This window comes from Plecotus auritus, assembly GCF_963455305.1.
Source record: "Plecotus auritus genome assembly, chromosome: 1".
Lineage (NCBI taxonomy): Eukaryota > Metazoa > Chordata > Mammalia > Chiroptera > Vespertilionidae > Plecotus > Plecotus auritus.
Window position 1 is genome coordinate 148,977,449 of NC_137770.1, and position 15,867 is coordinate 148,993,315.

The 15,867-nt window shown below is 42.3% G+C and overlaps 1 protein-coding gene across 2 annotated transcripts in view; it reads left to right on the forward strand.

Moving 5' to 3' along the window:
• RSU1 (Ras suppressor protein 1) overlaps positions 1 to 15,867 on the forward strand; it is a 196,079-nt gene that overhangs the window by 72,543 nt on the left and 107,669 nt on the right. The window lies entirely within an intron of this gene.

Consider the following 15,867-nt stretch of genomic DNA (forward strand, 5'->3'; position numbering starts at 1 on the left):
GTTTCAGTCCTTGAAATAATTTATTTTCTATCTACTAGTATGAGAAACTCCTCCAGTATGTGAGAAAATGTTTAGCAAGAATAGAAGTAAAGATAATTTTCTGCTTACCCTGAATTATCTATAAAGTTAATAGGGCTTTTTAATTATACAAATTGTTTTCTATTGTAAAGTAGTCAAAAGATGATTTATGTAATTTTATCACTATCTGTAGTGACTTGATGATTTTCAGCATTTCTATTGAAACTTTATTTCTATTTGGTATTTCTATTTGTAGATATCTTTCTAAAATATATGTTTATTTGCTATTCAGGATATTTTATATGCTGCATTATATACTTTACGTTATAATAGGATTGTGCACTATTGAGCCAGGTGTCCTGACCCCAGCACACATCAAGGTCTATTTGCCATTATCAGTCCTATTTATTTATTTATTTATTTAGAAGGGAAGAACAGGGAAAGAGTCAAAATGGGCCAGAGTTGGGAGGAGGGAAGAGAATGAGCAGTCAAATTGGTCCTTTCTGACAATTGACCATGTCCTGTAGAAAGGAGCATGCCTTAGTGTGAATCTCAGCTCTATCAATTCGTCGCTCTGTGGCCTTTGGAATTCTCTCTGAACTTCATTTTCCTTAACTGTGAGGCAACCCCCTCAGTTTGCAGGTTCCTTTGCAGCCTGAAATAATATGCATACAGTAAAGCATCTAGTCTGGTCTCTGGTACATAAATGTAAAAAAAGAATTTTTGCCATTTTGGAATTATTAGATTATCACTTAAGTCAAAAAAAATTTTTTTTCTTTTTAGTTTGGGTGAAGTGGAGTTGCACTTATAAACAACACTAATAGTCATCTAGTTTGACACCTTAGAGTGCTGTGACAGTGCTTTCAGCCTCGTTTCTGTGTCCTTCCAAGCCAGTTCACTCACATCTCTGTGTGTCATAACTGTCAACTGAGGCGGCAAAGGGGCCATTTCAGAATCTGTGGTAGGGGCTGGGTAAGGTTAGATAAACTAGTGTATAGTTGTTTTTAAAACCCTTTCTCTTGGAATCGTGTGAAAGACACCTTCAGAGGGATCAACTTTCATCCCAGTCGAGAAGTACATCCCTATTGTGTGCAAGACACCAGGGAAGATAGAAGAGTAAGAGCAAATGCCCATCCTGCTTACTAAGCTGAAGCTTGGTTGTTGGTGGGAGGACAGACATCACAGTCAGTGCTGCCCTGGGGAGCATGGAGAACACCAGAGAAGGGCATTTGAAGTGGTGCCAAGCACAGAACATGACCGCCATGGCCTCTGTGTCCGTGGAGCTTACAGTGAAGTTATAGAAACAAACCAAAGAAAAAATAAAGCCAACAAAATAATTATAAAATGTAGTAAGTACTACAAAATAAACACATGCTGTGATATTCCAAGATGCGAGGGATCAGGTTTCAGTGGGGAAGTCGAGGCAGGCTTCTCTGAAGAGGTGACATAGAATAAAGTTACCTTGTGCAGGGGAGTGGGCATTTGGGTAAGTTCAGAAGCAAGAAAGGCCCTGGTGAGTTTGGGACATCACAAGTAAGTCACACATTGTCTGGGAAAGTGAGTTTGGTTGTCCTGTGCATGATAGTTTATGAAGTATAATTGTTTAAGTATTGAAGCCATGGCTCTGACCACTGTGAAGAGCCTAGTTTGTTTATCTTGAACTTCATTTATTATTTTACATTTACATCATTGACTAGGGTACCTGGCTCTTGACGAAGTCATATAGGACACCATTCTATATAATAAAAGGCTAATATGCAAATTGTCCCCTCAGGAGTTGACCGACTAGGAGTTTGACTGCTCCCTATGATGTGTGTTGAACACCAGGGGGTGGCGCGGAATGAAGGAAGGCCCCAGCTGGCAGCCAGCAGCCAGGGGAAGGAAGGCCCCGGTCGGTAGCCAGAAGGCCCCAATCGGCCCTGATGGCCGGCCAGGCCGACGGACGCTACCTGTGCACGAATTTCGTGCACTGGGCCTCTAGTTTGTTTATATTTGTTGATGTCCAATTACTACCCCCAAATTGTCTCTTGTGAACATCTCTAGTTCTCCAGATTATGAAGGTTAAATAAAGTGACATATATAAATAATTTATTCACTAAATATTGTTATTTTGTAAATTTCAATTGAAAATTCACTAATTCTGGTAACAGTGTTTATGATAATAAGGAATATCAGGATAGTCTGAAATTTGGGGACTGACAACACTTAAACCAGTAGCAATGAGAAGAGTTGTTTAGAAGTGCCAGTGCCTGGAGCCACACCAGGGATTGGCTAATTTGAGCTCTATTTTTTTAAGTAAATAAATTGAGCTTCTGAAACAACTTTACATATTGAAGATGATTTTGTATTTGTTGATTGTTTTTCTCTTGAGTGGAATATCATAGTACTTTGCTTTTTATATTGTGTGTTAACTGTGACAGTATTTTATATTTTTAACCCAAGATAGTTGGCTTTCCAAAAATACCGGGAACAAATTTATGATGTAATCCTCCTCACCCAAATCCCAGAGCGTGGTAAAGCTCCATTTTCTCTCTGTTATTTATAGGTAACACTGTTTCATATGTGAGGGCTGGTGAATTGTCTAGGGAAGCGGGGTAGACTTGTTTCTCTGAGCAACATAGTCATTTTGCTTTGATTTTTCTTAAGCCTTATTGTTAATGTTTTTAAACATATTAATTTATGTCTTTGGCCTTTTCTTAACTCTGGATTAGCACTAGAGAATAAGATACTATTGTCTATATTAGTTTGGGGTACTTATTGGCCTTTTATCACTTATACCAAAAAAAGTACATAGTTTTCTGTAAAAGTAGGAACATCAACTTTTTTTTCTACATTTCCCCACTACATTCTTTCTGCTATAATATGTAGTGTTTGCTTTTATTGTATTTCTGCACTAGGGTGTGTGGATGTGGGTGTATATGTGTGTATTTACAAACATGAAGATACTGCTTTCAGATAAATGTTTTTTTCTTTCCATTGTCTCTTACTTCTCAGCTCTTACTGTTAAACTTGAAAATAAGTGAAAATAAGTTTTATCAAAATATATTAAAATTGCTTGCTAATACATAACCTAAAAAACATTTGGCACTTTTTTAATGTGAATAATTTTGAATTTACTGGAAATTAAGTTACAGTTTTTGCAGTTTTTTCATGGAGACTTAGTATTTGTGTCACTCAGAATTCTTAATTATCTTAGTACATATTTTATGTGACATAATATCTGCACTCTTACCATCTACAGCCTCTTCAGAGAGCATAACACATGGCACCAAAGTAATAAAAATATAAGCTCTAGAGTGGGAAGCAAAGCCGAAACAAGCCATCTTTACATATAACTTAAGTGTAGGTTCTGTGTAGTAGGTTGATCCCTTACTTAAACTTTAATAAAATTGGATTCAAGGGTATTTATATATAAATAAAAAATAAAGTTAATTTTGTTTCATACTTCCATGTGAGCAAGTGCTAGTAATGCATTACAATGACATTTAAACTTCAGTATTACTCCTATTGGTTGAAAAATTGGCATACTTTTTTAGAATGATAGGCATTAAAAAGGTAAGTTGTCATTTGGGAAGGTTATTAAGATGATTATTAAGTTTATGTACTCATATTCACACTGATTGAATCAGTCTGCATTTGGCATTTTATCTCCTATGAAGTTAGCTAAGAAGTTGTTTCCTTTTTTTACATAATTTGGAAATAAAAATTTGATAAAAATCTGGATATGTTGAACACTTTATCCCTTCTATCCCCACAATGGAGCAAGTTTTTGAAGACAAAGAACCAAAATAAGAGGTTAAAACAGTAAGTGTCTTCCGTATCAATTAAACATGGAACAGGCTTACCTGATACTTTCAGGATGACCATGGCTCCTCCCTTTGATGTTGATGTTTCTTTTGGGAGCCTCTGAGGACCCTGGGCCTCTTCAGCCCCCCAGGCACCATTTGTGGAGAGGGGCCCTCCCCTCCTCCTTGGGGACTGGAGACAGTTCCTCTTTTGGTGCCCTTTTCCTTGCACAGGGGACAAGGTGTCTTATGCGCTTTTGGGCTTTTGCTCTGGTGGCCCTTTTCAGGACACTCGGCTCCAGTGGTCTGGGCTCCCACAGGAGTAACATGCGCCCTTTCCTAGCAACTTCTGGGGAGAGAGACCTATGGGTAGTTCTGAGGTGACCCTTCTGCTCCGCTCGTAAAGCAGCTGCCAAAAGATTGGCTCACTTCTTTTCTTTGTCTTCTTCAACCTTGTTTTAACTGTGGAAGACCAAGAAAGCCACATCTATTAATTCCTTTATTGGGGTTTGGGGGCCTAGTGCCAGTCTCTGGATTTTCCTTTAGATGTTGGAGGTAGATTGATTAACAAAGTACATAGCTAGCACTATTTCCACTCCAGGCGAATCCAGATCTAGCCTGCTGTATTTGTGAATGGCCTCTGTTAAACGAGTGAGAAAGAGAGGGGTTCTCATCTGGGAGCTGAGTAATTGTTCTTACTTTGCCATAATTGACAGCCTTGATACTTCTTTTCATGCCTCCTAAAAGGCAGAAAATCATATGGTCTCTACAAGCCAGTTCTAGTTGCCCCAGTTGATTAGGGTCAATCTAGGATATGGCAGTCATTTCTACAAGAAAACTGTTTGGCTGAGCTGAATGTAAAGAATCTGCATATTCCTGGGTGGCCTCCCAAAATGGAGTCTTTCTTCAGGTTGGCAGCATTGGGAGTTGAAGGACCATGAAGTCCTTCAAGGTTATATCATAGGTCAGAGTTATCACCTGAAACTCCCCTATAAATCTTGCATGTTCTTCTGAGAACCTACCTAGTGTGCCTTGCAATCTCTTAAATATGACATAGAGAAGGGAATATGAATTCAGGTGATCCCGTCCGGCCCTCCTGACCTCCTGTAGGGTGCAGAGAAGGTTTGGTTCCAGACCTCCATTAGAGGCACCCATGTCCCCAGTTTTCCCTAGCTCCCTCGTGGTATCGCCAGGGCCTAGGATGGTGCACAACCCCCCACTGCCAGTCTCAGTGCCTGGAGACCAGAGTCTCGCTCTTCCCACACAAAGGGCAGAGACCTTCTCCAAGAGCATGGCAAGCTTTATGCCCCACAATAATGCCAGACGTACCTGGGTGCAGACCTTGGGAACGGGCATCCTTGAGATTCCCAGATCGCCAAAGATGCCATTTTCCCTGTTCTAAGATTGCCCTCAGGAGGGAGAGACTAGCCAGGGCAACAAGTGACGAGGGCTTCTGGCGAGGCGTGAGGCCCCCTCCTGAATCTGGATAAATGTCTCAGTGTCCCATATCTTACAAGATGTCCCTTGTTATGTCCCCTCCCGAGGTGCTCAGAAACCGAGATCCCATGGCATGATAGGAGGTGTTGTATTAAACATGCAATAAGAGCAAAGTCTGGCTGGGAGGCTTTGCTAGCTAGGATGAAGAAATGTCTTAGCTTAAAGCAGTTGTGCCAGGTTACCAGATTGGTGCTGAGAGAGGATGGAAATAAGCAAGGCACAGGGATCAATAAGGGCCCTACCAAAGGGTGCAAGTGCAGCAGGTGCCTGGGCCCTGGGGAAGCGATGGTCGGCCCAAGCTCCAGGCAGGGGCTGGTGATGGCTGGCCATGGTCCCAGGGAGGGGGCTCCATGCGGTGTCCCAGTAGCCTGTGCAGAGATGAAGCCTTGGGAAGGGGGGTAGTTCTGGGTCCCAGCTGGAGCAGGCAGACGGCAAAGGAATGCATCTCTGCATCTCCAGCCACTGGAGGGAACTGCTGGGAGGGGCATATACAACAAAAAGGATATAAACTGCAACTCTGTCATGACCGCCTGGAAAAATTAGGAATGTGGGACCCCCACATAAGGGGTAAAATGGATCTAAAATACCAATCAGCCAGGGCAGCAGAGGCAAAGCAAGGAGAGTGAGGTGACATTAGAAAGAAATTAGTTAGAACAGTGCTCGGCAAACTCATTAGTCAACAGAGCCAAATATCAACAGTACAACGATTGAAATTTCTTTTGAGAGCCAAATTTTTTAAACTTAAACTTCTTCTAACGCCACTTCTTCAAAATAGACTCGCCCAGGACGTGGTATTTTGTGGAAGAGCTACACTCAAGGGGCCAAAGAGCCGCATGTGGCTCGCGAGCCGAGTTTGCTGACCACTGAGTTAGAACATCCCAGTGTCTCCAAGTAATCCTATCAGGGGGTTGCCTCGGGGTTTGGGCTCTGAGTTTTGCTTGTGAACTCTGTGTTCTTTGGTGAACAGTGAATGAGTTTGTCTTGATCCTGGCAGGCAGCCTTGTGTGTCTGGCCTGTCTCCTTACCAGGTTATCCTCTCACAAAGGGACTTCTTTATTTGGTGGCAGGCGCCCGAAGGGCATTTAAATGCCTGACCATGCCCACCATCAATTTGTGGCTTGAAATTACCTGAGGCTAAATGTGGAAAAAGGAGACAGAGAGGCCTAGGGAAATGGAGGTGGGGACGCAGATACAAGGGATGGGTCTCCAACTCCGTGAGGAGCAAGGCCCCAGATCTTACCACACGCAGCTGCTTCTCCCTCCTAGCTGGCTCGCCAGTCTTTTGCCGGTGAATGTGATAGGTTCTTTTGTGGTGACTTGAGAAAAGAATTCCAAAAGCACTTGCATGGATAACTTTAGATGTGATGATAAGATTTTATTGTGAATTAAGGGGAATTAATACACCCTCTGGGACCCAGAGGGTCGGCAGGCTCTAAAAGCACTGCCCCGAGGCTCCTGTTAATCCTCCATTTATCTTCTTGTAAAGGTAAAGGATAAAGAACCATTCAAATTATCCAACCCAAATTCCTAACTTTTCCCTGCCTGGATTGGGCCCTCTTCCCATAGATTTCTGTTGGCCTTTCATGTCCTCTACCCAACCTTTCCAATTGTTCCTGGCTAGGCCCTGCCCCTCTGTTTCCTTGCACCTCTCCAAAAGTTCCATTTTTCATCTAGTCTCTATTGCCCAGGAGCCCTGCAGAGGAATTTCCTCCACTCCCTGGGCACCTGGCTTTCACCTCCCCTGAAAGACCAGCAGTCCCTTGGAGTGTGTGAACACATCTGTTTACCAGTAAACAAGATGGAATTGTGCTCTGTCACCAGTTTATTAAGATTACTTAGTTCCCTTTTGCTTTCTTTCTTATATTAATAACTAGAGGCCTGGTGCATGACATTTGTGCACTGGGGGGCGGGGGGGGGGCGCCTCCCTCAGCCTGGCCTGCACCCTCTCCAATCTGGGACCCCTTGGGGGATGTCCAACTGCCGGTTTAGGCCCGATCCCACAGGGATGGGGCCTAAATCGGCAGTCAGACATCCCTCTCACAATCCAGGACTGCTGGCTCCTAACCGCTTCTGCTTGCCAGCTTGATCAACCCCTAACCCAGTGGTCGGCAAACTCATTAGTCAACAGAGCCAAATATCAACAGTACAACGATTGAAATTTCTTTTGAGAGCCAAATTTTTTAAACTTAAACTTATTCTAATGCCACTTCTTCAAAATAGACCCGCCCAGGCCGTGGTATTTTTGTGGAAGAGCCACACTCAAGGGGCCAAAGAGCCATATGTAGCTTGCGAGCTGCAGTTTGCAGACCACTGCCCTAACCACTCCCCTGCCAGCCTGATCGATGCCTAAATGCTCCCCTGCCAGCCCGGTAACTCCCATCTGCCCTCCCCTGCCAGCCCGGTCGCCCCCAACTGCCCTCCCCTGCTGGCCTGGTCGCCCCTAACTGCCCTCCCCTGCTGGCCTGGTTCCCCACAACTGCCCTCCTTCTCCTGCAGGCCTGGTTGCCACTAACTGCCCTCCCCTGTTGGCCTGGTTGCCCCTAACTGCCCTCCCCTGCTGGCCTGATCACCCACAACTACCCTTCCCTGCTGGCCATCTTGTGGTGGCCATCTTTGACCACATGGGGGCTTCCATCTTGTGCGAGGGTGTGAGGGTCAATTTGCATATTACTTCTTTATTATATAGGATTGTTATATAGGACTAGCTATCTTCCTCATATTGATAACTAGCTACCTCTATCTGTGGAATCTCAAAGTGTATATTTGGGTGAAAAGGGAGGAGTCCCAGTCTCAGGAGTACTTGGTTAGACAGGTCTTCACGTGGTGCTGATATCATGGTGTGATGGGAGGTGACAGAAGATGGGAGTGGAGTGGGGCATAATCCCATTACCTCCCATTTCTAGTGTTCCCCAAAAGTAGCATTTGAAAACTGTCAGAAACGTGTGAGACCTTTCAGAAGTGCTTATAATTTCCCACGGACAGTTTGAAATAGGAATCATGGCTGTTTCTCTGAAATAATGTAGAGGTTCCCATTTTTAAAAATAAACCACTCCTGCCCCCAACATTAACATCCTGGCCCTGGCACCGCCCTTAACCTGCCCCTGACAGCTTGTCTGTAGTGCCCTACCCAGACTCAAACCAATCCTGCCTTTTCCTGTGATCAGATTCCCTCTGGGTAATTTCAGTTCTCATAATCATGTAGTGATTTTCCTAAACAGTTCTGACTAAATGAAGTTTTATTCTTCTAAAAATAATGATTTGTTGAATGTATAATTACATGATATTTTATTATTTTTAAAAACTGTATAAAAATTTATATATTTTTAATTTAATTAGTTTTAATTTAAACAAAATAATTTCTTGATTGGGTGGTGTTTTGACTTGAATAGGGAAGTGCATATTCTATATTACTGCAACCTGTTAAAAATATTCACTGTCACAATAATGACAGTGTTATCACCCTAACTTGCTTTTCTGCCAGGGCATTTTAATTTAAAAAGAAAATTCCTGGAGGCAACTGAGGCTTTGGGCTCTAAGAAAATGATTCTGATGGTAGAATTCTGGGCTCTGTTGAGTGGTAGGGGAGGGGAGAAATGCTTCAATAGTACTCTTTAAACCATGACATATTATTGACTATTTCAACACTATTTCAATACCTTTTCACATCCGAGGAAATATGTAAGTGTCATGTACCCGAAAGACCCAGGGCTTTGGATGAGCCAGATAAATTGTCCTTGGGATCCCAGCTCTGCCATGCGCTACTTATGTGACCTTGTGTGTGGGTTTTAACACCCCTGAATGTTCATTGTTGTTTTTTCATTTTTTAAATGAGATATTAATAATCCTTCCCATGCAAGATTGTTGTGGCTTCTTGGAATAATGTAAAGCTCCTAAACGACATCTGTTCTTAATACATGTTCTACAAATAATAGTAATTATGACGATGATGATGATGATAATGGTAAGTATTTGTTGGTTTGTGGGTTTATTCTTGATACCTTTAATAGAATTGCTAGCATTATTGAAAAATTCAGCTATTTTTGGCCTTCAGTTTGTAAAAACATGCAACATCTGTAAAGCAGAATAGAAGGAGGTATTCCTGTATATATTGAACTTAAACAGCTATGGTGAAGGCTGCTTGGATCCTATAGGAAGTGATATTCTTTGAACATATGTTTATGTTGCATTCATCAGTGACTTCTCCTTTGGGTCTCCAGTTTAATGGGTGACTGATATTTCCTTGGTGCTGATATTTCCAGCATCTCAGGTGGTCAAAAAGATGTCCTGAACTCAGTCCCTGTGAACTGGGAACTTGAGTGGAGTGGGGGTTAGAGTGAGGAAGTGTACTCTGGGGACCAACCCTAAGGGATGCTCTAGACTGCTGCTGTTCATAAATCTTTCAGTCTTCTAGGAAATGAAATTAGTTCCTAGTTCTGCTTTTGATCATGGACCTTTGAGAAGCTTATGAAGGTGCGGGGTGTAGGGGGGGCGGGGGGCTTTCCACAGAAGAGTGCCACCTTGCAAAATATTGTGCATTCAGTTTCAGGAGATTATGAATTTCTTGAGCAATCCCTGTTTCGGGCAACTTGTTTTCAAATATATATTATCTCTCCTTTGCATATCTCATTTCAAAGGATAATGAATAATGTAAAGAATAGTATATATTTATAGTGATTTACGGATTACAGAGCCAGTATATACGCTTTTGTCCACCATCCTGTCACTTAGTACTATTATCCCTCTTAGGTCCACACCCAAAGGAGCCAGCCCAAGAGACACTGTGAGAGTTTAAGAAATTTTATTGCATTCTCTCACAGCAGGCTGAGACCAGTGTGGTGGTGTCAGCCCAAGGGGGTGTTTAGGTCTCTTATATAGGGTAAAAATATGCAATATAGGGTCAGTGTGTGGGTGCATGAGTTAGTCAGGGGGGAGGGGAGTTCTTATCTTGGCCGTTTCCCCCAAGCTATGGGAAAAGCTTGTAACAATATATATTTCAGAAAACATGTCCAAGCAGGGGAGGTTAGGGCTAGGTAGTTTGCCCTAACAATCCCTACTTTGGCCAGTGAGGAAACTGAAGCTCAGGTGTTTACCCAAAGTCTCTTGGTCAAAGTCCATGAATGTACTTGGGATCAGCAACCAGGTCCCTAGCCAGATCCAGTGGGATTTCTCCTTACTTGATAGATAGGATTACATAAATAAAGGAAATCTGGCAAGCAAAAATAAGATGACCTCCCACATTTAGAAGAATGGTTGGGAGGTCCTACATGAATATCAGATTTAAAACAGGAATTATTTAATATCCATAGAAGGAGACTTGCAAGAGAAAGTAACTGTGGTGGTGTGCGTTGAGGGTGCCCATTGCTCTGTTGCTGGGTCATCATATTTATTATAATTGATTAAGAGCCCCTTCTATTCCATTATGGAACACAGATACCAAATGGCCAAGAAAAACATCCCAGGGAAACTATGTAAAACGCTATTTTTCCTCATTGGTAAATAGGTTTCTGGTCCCTTTCATATCAACATGCACATTAAGTCACATGCTGTTTTTGTTGGAGCCATTTGGCAGGGTGGTTTTTTTGTTGTTGTTTTTTAATCTTTTTTATTGAACTCGTGTTCTCCCTGCCTAAATTAGAAGAGTAACACTTCATTTAAGTATGTTCCATAAAGCAGCAATGCACTGTAATTGTTAAATGAACAAAATGCCCATTTTAAAAAATGTGATGCCAGAAAGGCTAAGCAGACACTTGCCAGAATGACAGTGTGGCCTCGAATTCCCCACAGAATAAATTTGAGCTCTGTCATGAGACTCCCAGCTCACTGTGGTTGCATTGATGATGCGCAGATAGAAGCAGCCTCAGACCTAGGCTTTCAGTCCTGTTAGGGCGTCATAGACCATCTTCCATAAAGCATGGCTTTCACTGCAGTAGGAAGATGCTGTTGTAAATACACAAACTCCTTTGTACTAATTAGTGCGTGCCATGTATGTCGGATGCTTTTTTTTTAATCCTCACCAGGGGATATGTTTTACTGATTTTAAAGAGGGGGGAAAGGAGAGAGAGAGACAGACAGACAGAAAGAAACATCGATCTGTTGTCTCTTGTAAGCACCCAGACTGGGGATCGAACCCATAACCTTTTGGTGCATGGGACAACACTCCAACCAACGGAGCCACACTGGCCAGGTCTTGAATTTGTGTGTTTTTGTTGTTGTTTGTTTCCTTTCAGTGTACTTTATTCTTTTTTTAATTATAAAAAATAACCCATGCCGAAACCGGTTTGGCTCAATGGATAGAGCGTTGGCCTGCGGACTGAGAGGTCCCGGGTTCGATTCCGGTCAAGGGCATGTACCTTGGCTGCGGGCACATCCTCAGTGGGAGGTGTGCAGGAGGCAGCTGATCGATGTTTCTCTCTTATCGATGTTTCTAGCTTTCTATCCCTCTCCCTTCCTTTCTGTGAAATATCAATAAAATATATTAAAAAAAAATAACCCATACTTGTAATCACATGGACTTTTCAAAAGAGAAAATTATGTTTACCTCTCATTCTGCTGGTTCAAATTCCTTTTGCACCCAAATTTCCCCTCTTTGAGGAAACCACCATTTACAATTAGATATGTATCCTTACTGTCTTTCTCTTTTTCACATGGGTATTTCTTCATACACATATATGGGATTTCTTTCTTCTGTATTTTTTTCCAAAAATTAAATCATAGCAAACTTAGTTTAAAAAAAATCAAATCTTTGTGTGTGTTTTTTTAATTAAAGTATAGCTCTCTTTTTAAGGCTGTATAGGCAAATAAATTTATTTCATTCATTTTAATTACTGAATAACATTTTGTTGTAAGGCTGTAGCAGATATAATTCAGCTTCTCACCTGTTGTTGAACATTCTGGTTGTTCCCACTGTTACATTATTGCAAACATTTACTATTACAATATTAGCATCATTTTGTAAGCCTTATGGTCATTTTCCACTCGGTAAAGTATGTTGCTAAAGAAATGAAAAAGTAGGAACCTCCCATCTTCAGCTATTTTCTATAATCATGCACTTCCATAATTAGTAACCTGTTACCTAGTAATAAGAATTACAGAGATTCTCTTTATATCTGGAGCAGCTGCAAACGTAGCTTTTATTTTGTGTGGGGGTCATTAGTGGTTAGCTTCTGTGTGCACTCACTGCAGAGCTGGGGTGATCTTTCAGCTGTCAGAACGTCCCATCTAGACGCCTTCAAGGGTGAATGATTCCTGGGTTGGGGCAAATCTAGTAATCTAATGATAGACTGCCCACTCAGCCAGGGTTTGCTGGTTTTACCTTCTTAGGCCGTGGCCTTACATTTTTATGAGTGAGAGAGCCTGGCTTGTAGAGAGAATTAATTTTGAAAGAGCTCTGTGATGTTTTAGAATTAGGAAGGAAGGGACTCCTGCTTTGATGATATGAAAAAATTTGCCCAGACACCCTTAATTGCTTAATATGTGATCAGTAATGTTACTGGCCTTATGTTTCAGGATTTTTGAACATTCAGGTAGAATTCTTAATCACGTGGTTATGAAAACAACCAGTTTCTATAAGTGAAAATGAGCATGCTTATTAATGCAATTGCCTATTGCATTCAGTCACATTTATAACTCCCAAGGAGAATGATTGTTTTGCATGATTTAGTGTTTACAAAATTACAGTCGCACGGCAAAGCTTACTGTATTAAAGCATATGTGGTCCTTTTGCAGGTAATAAAATGGAAAATCCAATTTGCAATTGCAGAATAAGCCTCTGAGTGATATATGATCTTCATAGTAGCATCGGTCAGAGGGTCATCGCTAATCATGGCGCTGGCTCGCTTCCCCCCCTTGGCCCGGCCATCCCGCTGAAGAGTGCGCAGAGGGAATCTCTGTCTGGGAGGCAGCCAGCGTGGCTGTAGGGGCACCACTTTCTAGCTTATTAGATCCTCTTTGTCACAGTGCTTAATCCTGCTGCCTGATCCTTGTTAGAACAGCGCCGGAGCGCCGCTCAGGCTTCCAATAAAGGAGATGGGTGAGGGCTCCTAACTAGACGCACTGAAGCGTGCAGCAGTTCTGGTGATTGTAGCCCGACTGACAGTGGGGTGAGATGCTTCCTGCATGTTATTACTTGAAAGGGAACTTACCTCCGACAGCTGACAGATGAGCTTTGCTGAGGCAAGGGTAACTTGTTGCTAGGCCAGTATGAGACGGGTGTCATCTTTTCACACAGTATAATGGCCTAGCTTTACTCTAATTATATTAACCCTCTTCTGAAATGGCTGCATTCCAGGCTGGTGCTGAGTGAGGCAGGAAAGCCAGAGACAAATAGCTGGCTGGAGGATTACGGCTGCACAGAAGCAGGTATTGTGTTCTCCACCAGTGACATTAAGTTGAAAAACAAAATAAGCATGCCCTATTACGGCAAGCCGGTGATAACTCTGAAGAGGCAGCGCTCGGGTTGGCTCGCACGGTTTCCATCTCTGTCATCTGGAATAGTCGCCTGCTTCAAGGTTTGCTATGGACATTAAACACGGTTTTCATGGCTCTTCGTTAAAAAAAAACACACTGTCAACGACAAAGCTATTGTTTTGGGGTTTTTTCTTCCCCCAGTGAGCCTGAATCATTCTTTTCCATTAGGCTCCCTATTTCTGGTCACTGTGAGACACCCCTGTGAATGTGATTATGTAGCATTGTTTGAGACTAAACTAAACAGCTGGAGTTACAGATGCGTTTGAAGTGATGTCATTGAAAATGCTCATGAAGAGCCTGTGGGCCTCTCTGTGTACTCTGACTTTTCAGACATCAGTATAAGACTCCTTTTGCCTGAAGGGAGTGTGTCCAGCTCTCATCCAGCTTTTCCTGCCTGCTCCAGTTAGCAGGAGTCATTAGCAATCCCCTATGCTGCCTCTGTCTCCATTGACAGGTCTTTAATAGAGACATTGCTAGGGATTGACAGATCTCCGGGGGTTAGAAGCTTCAGACAAAAGGGCCCCCGAGAAAGTGGCTGACCTTTCTTGGCATTATTCCCCTAGCTCTGTCTTCCATGTGTTGCAATCAGGGAGCAAAGAATTGAGTACATCATTTTTAGAGGATTATTACTCAAAAGGCTGCAGGCTTAGTAAGACGCTGTTAATAAGTTAACAAGAGGCCATGCACATTCCAAAGTGGGTATGCAGGTAGTTGGTAGAGTACAGGCTCATCTTTTCCATAGGAATATGCACCTGTACCTTAAATTCAAGGATAATTACAACCTGCATCACTCATAGCATAGCTGTACTTTTGGATTATTGGGCCTGACTGGGACAGAAGAGTCCTCTTTCTCTCTCTCACTGTCCCCTGGAAGTCATCCCTGGACAGATGTGGACTAGCTGAGGCTGATCTGTAGGGTCCTTCCCAGAGTGTTTCTCTGATCCTCTTTGCTTTCAGTGGAGCCAGGACCCTGAATATGCAGCATGGTGAGGAATGCTCTGTGTTTCAAATGTTGCTGTCTTCCCATTTTCCTCTCTTCTTCCCCAGAGTAAAACAATCAGATTCTCGTGTCCCCATCTGAAACAGATGTTAAGAGGAAAGCCATTCATTTCGGTTAATTCATGGTAATGTGTGAATGATGCCAGTCCCAGATGCATGTGCAGCTGATCAGATTCTACCCATTAGAAATTTAGACTGTGTTTCTCATTAGGATGACTTACTTTGGGGGGTAAAGAGCAAAGGTGTTTAGGTCACAGGTAGCCACCAACAAGGAGATCCTCTTTGCTTAGGATGTAGTTAATTTCTTTATACAATTTATGCTTTTCATGGCCTCTTTTCTTTTTTTCACTTTAAATTGCATATATTTTTCCAAAGGTCTTAGTAATTTTTCATAGTTGATTCCATGCTGATGTCGGTGGGCAGGGTTTAGAAGCAGAAAGATGATCATATGTAAGCATAAGTTGTTAATTAGATGAACGTTAAGAGAGATGTGCTCATCTCTAGAGCCTCCACGCCCAACTTATTAGTGAATTGCTGCAGCGCGCTTACTGTCACCTGGTACACAGCCCTTCTCAGTGACCAGGCTTCCTGAGAGAGTGGGCCACATAGACACTGTGCATGTAAAACAGGACACTTTAGAAAGAGACTTGTTTCTTAAATGGAAGACTTTTCCAGAAATTTCTATTATGTTCATTTTTAGGAAAAGTGGAAATGGGGGAAAAAAGAAGTAATAGGAGAATGAATGATATGCATAGAGGACATAGATTATAGCAATTGAGATCCAAGAGGAAATACGAATTATACAGAAGTTTAAGCAGATCGGTTTTATTCTAAAAACCCCCTCCTCAAGTAAAGATAAAAAGTAAAAAGATAAAAGGCAGGGTCACACCCAGGTAAGATACCCAACTAAGCAGACTCAGTGCAACTCTTGGATTTTCATTTGCCCTAGGCCAGTGGTCGGCAAACTCATTAGTCAACAGAGCCAAATATCAACAGTACAACGATTGAAATTTCTTTTGAGAGCCAAATTTTTTAAACTTAAACTTCTTCTAACGCCCCTTCTTCAAAATAGACTTGCCCAGGCCGTGGTATTTTGTGGAAG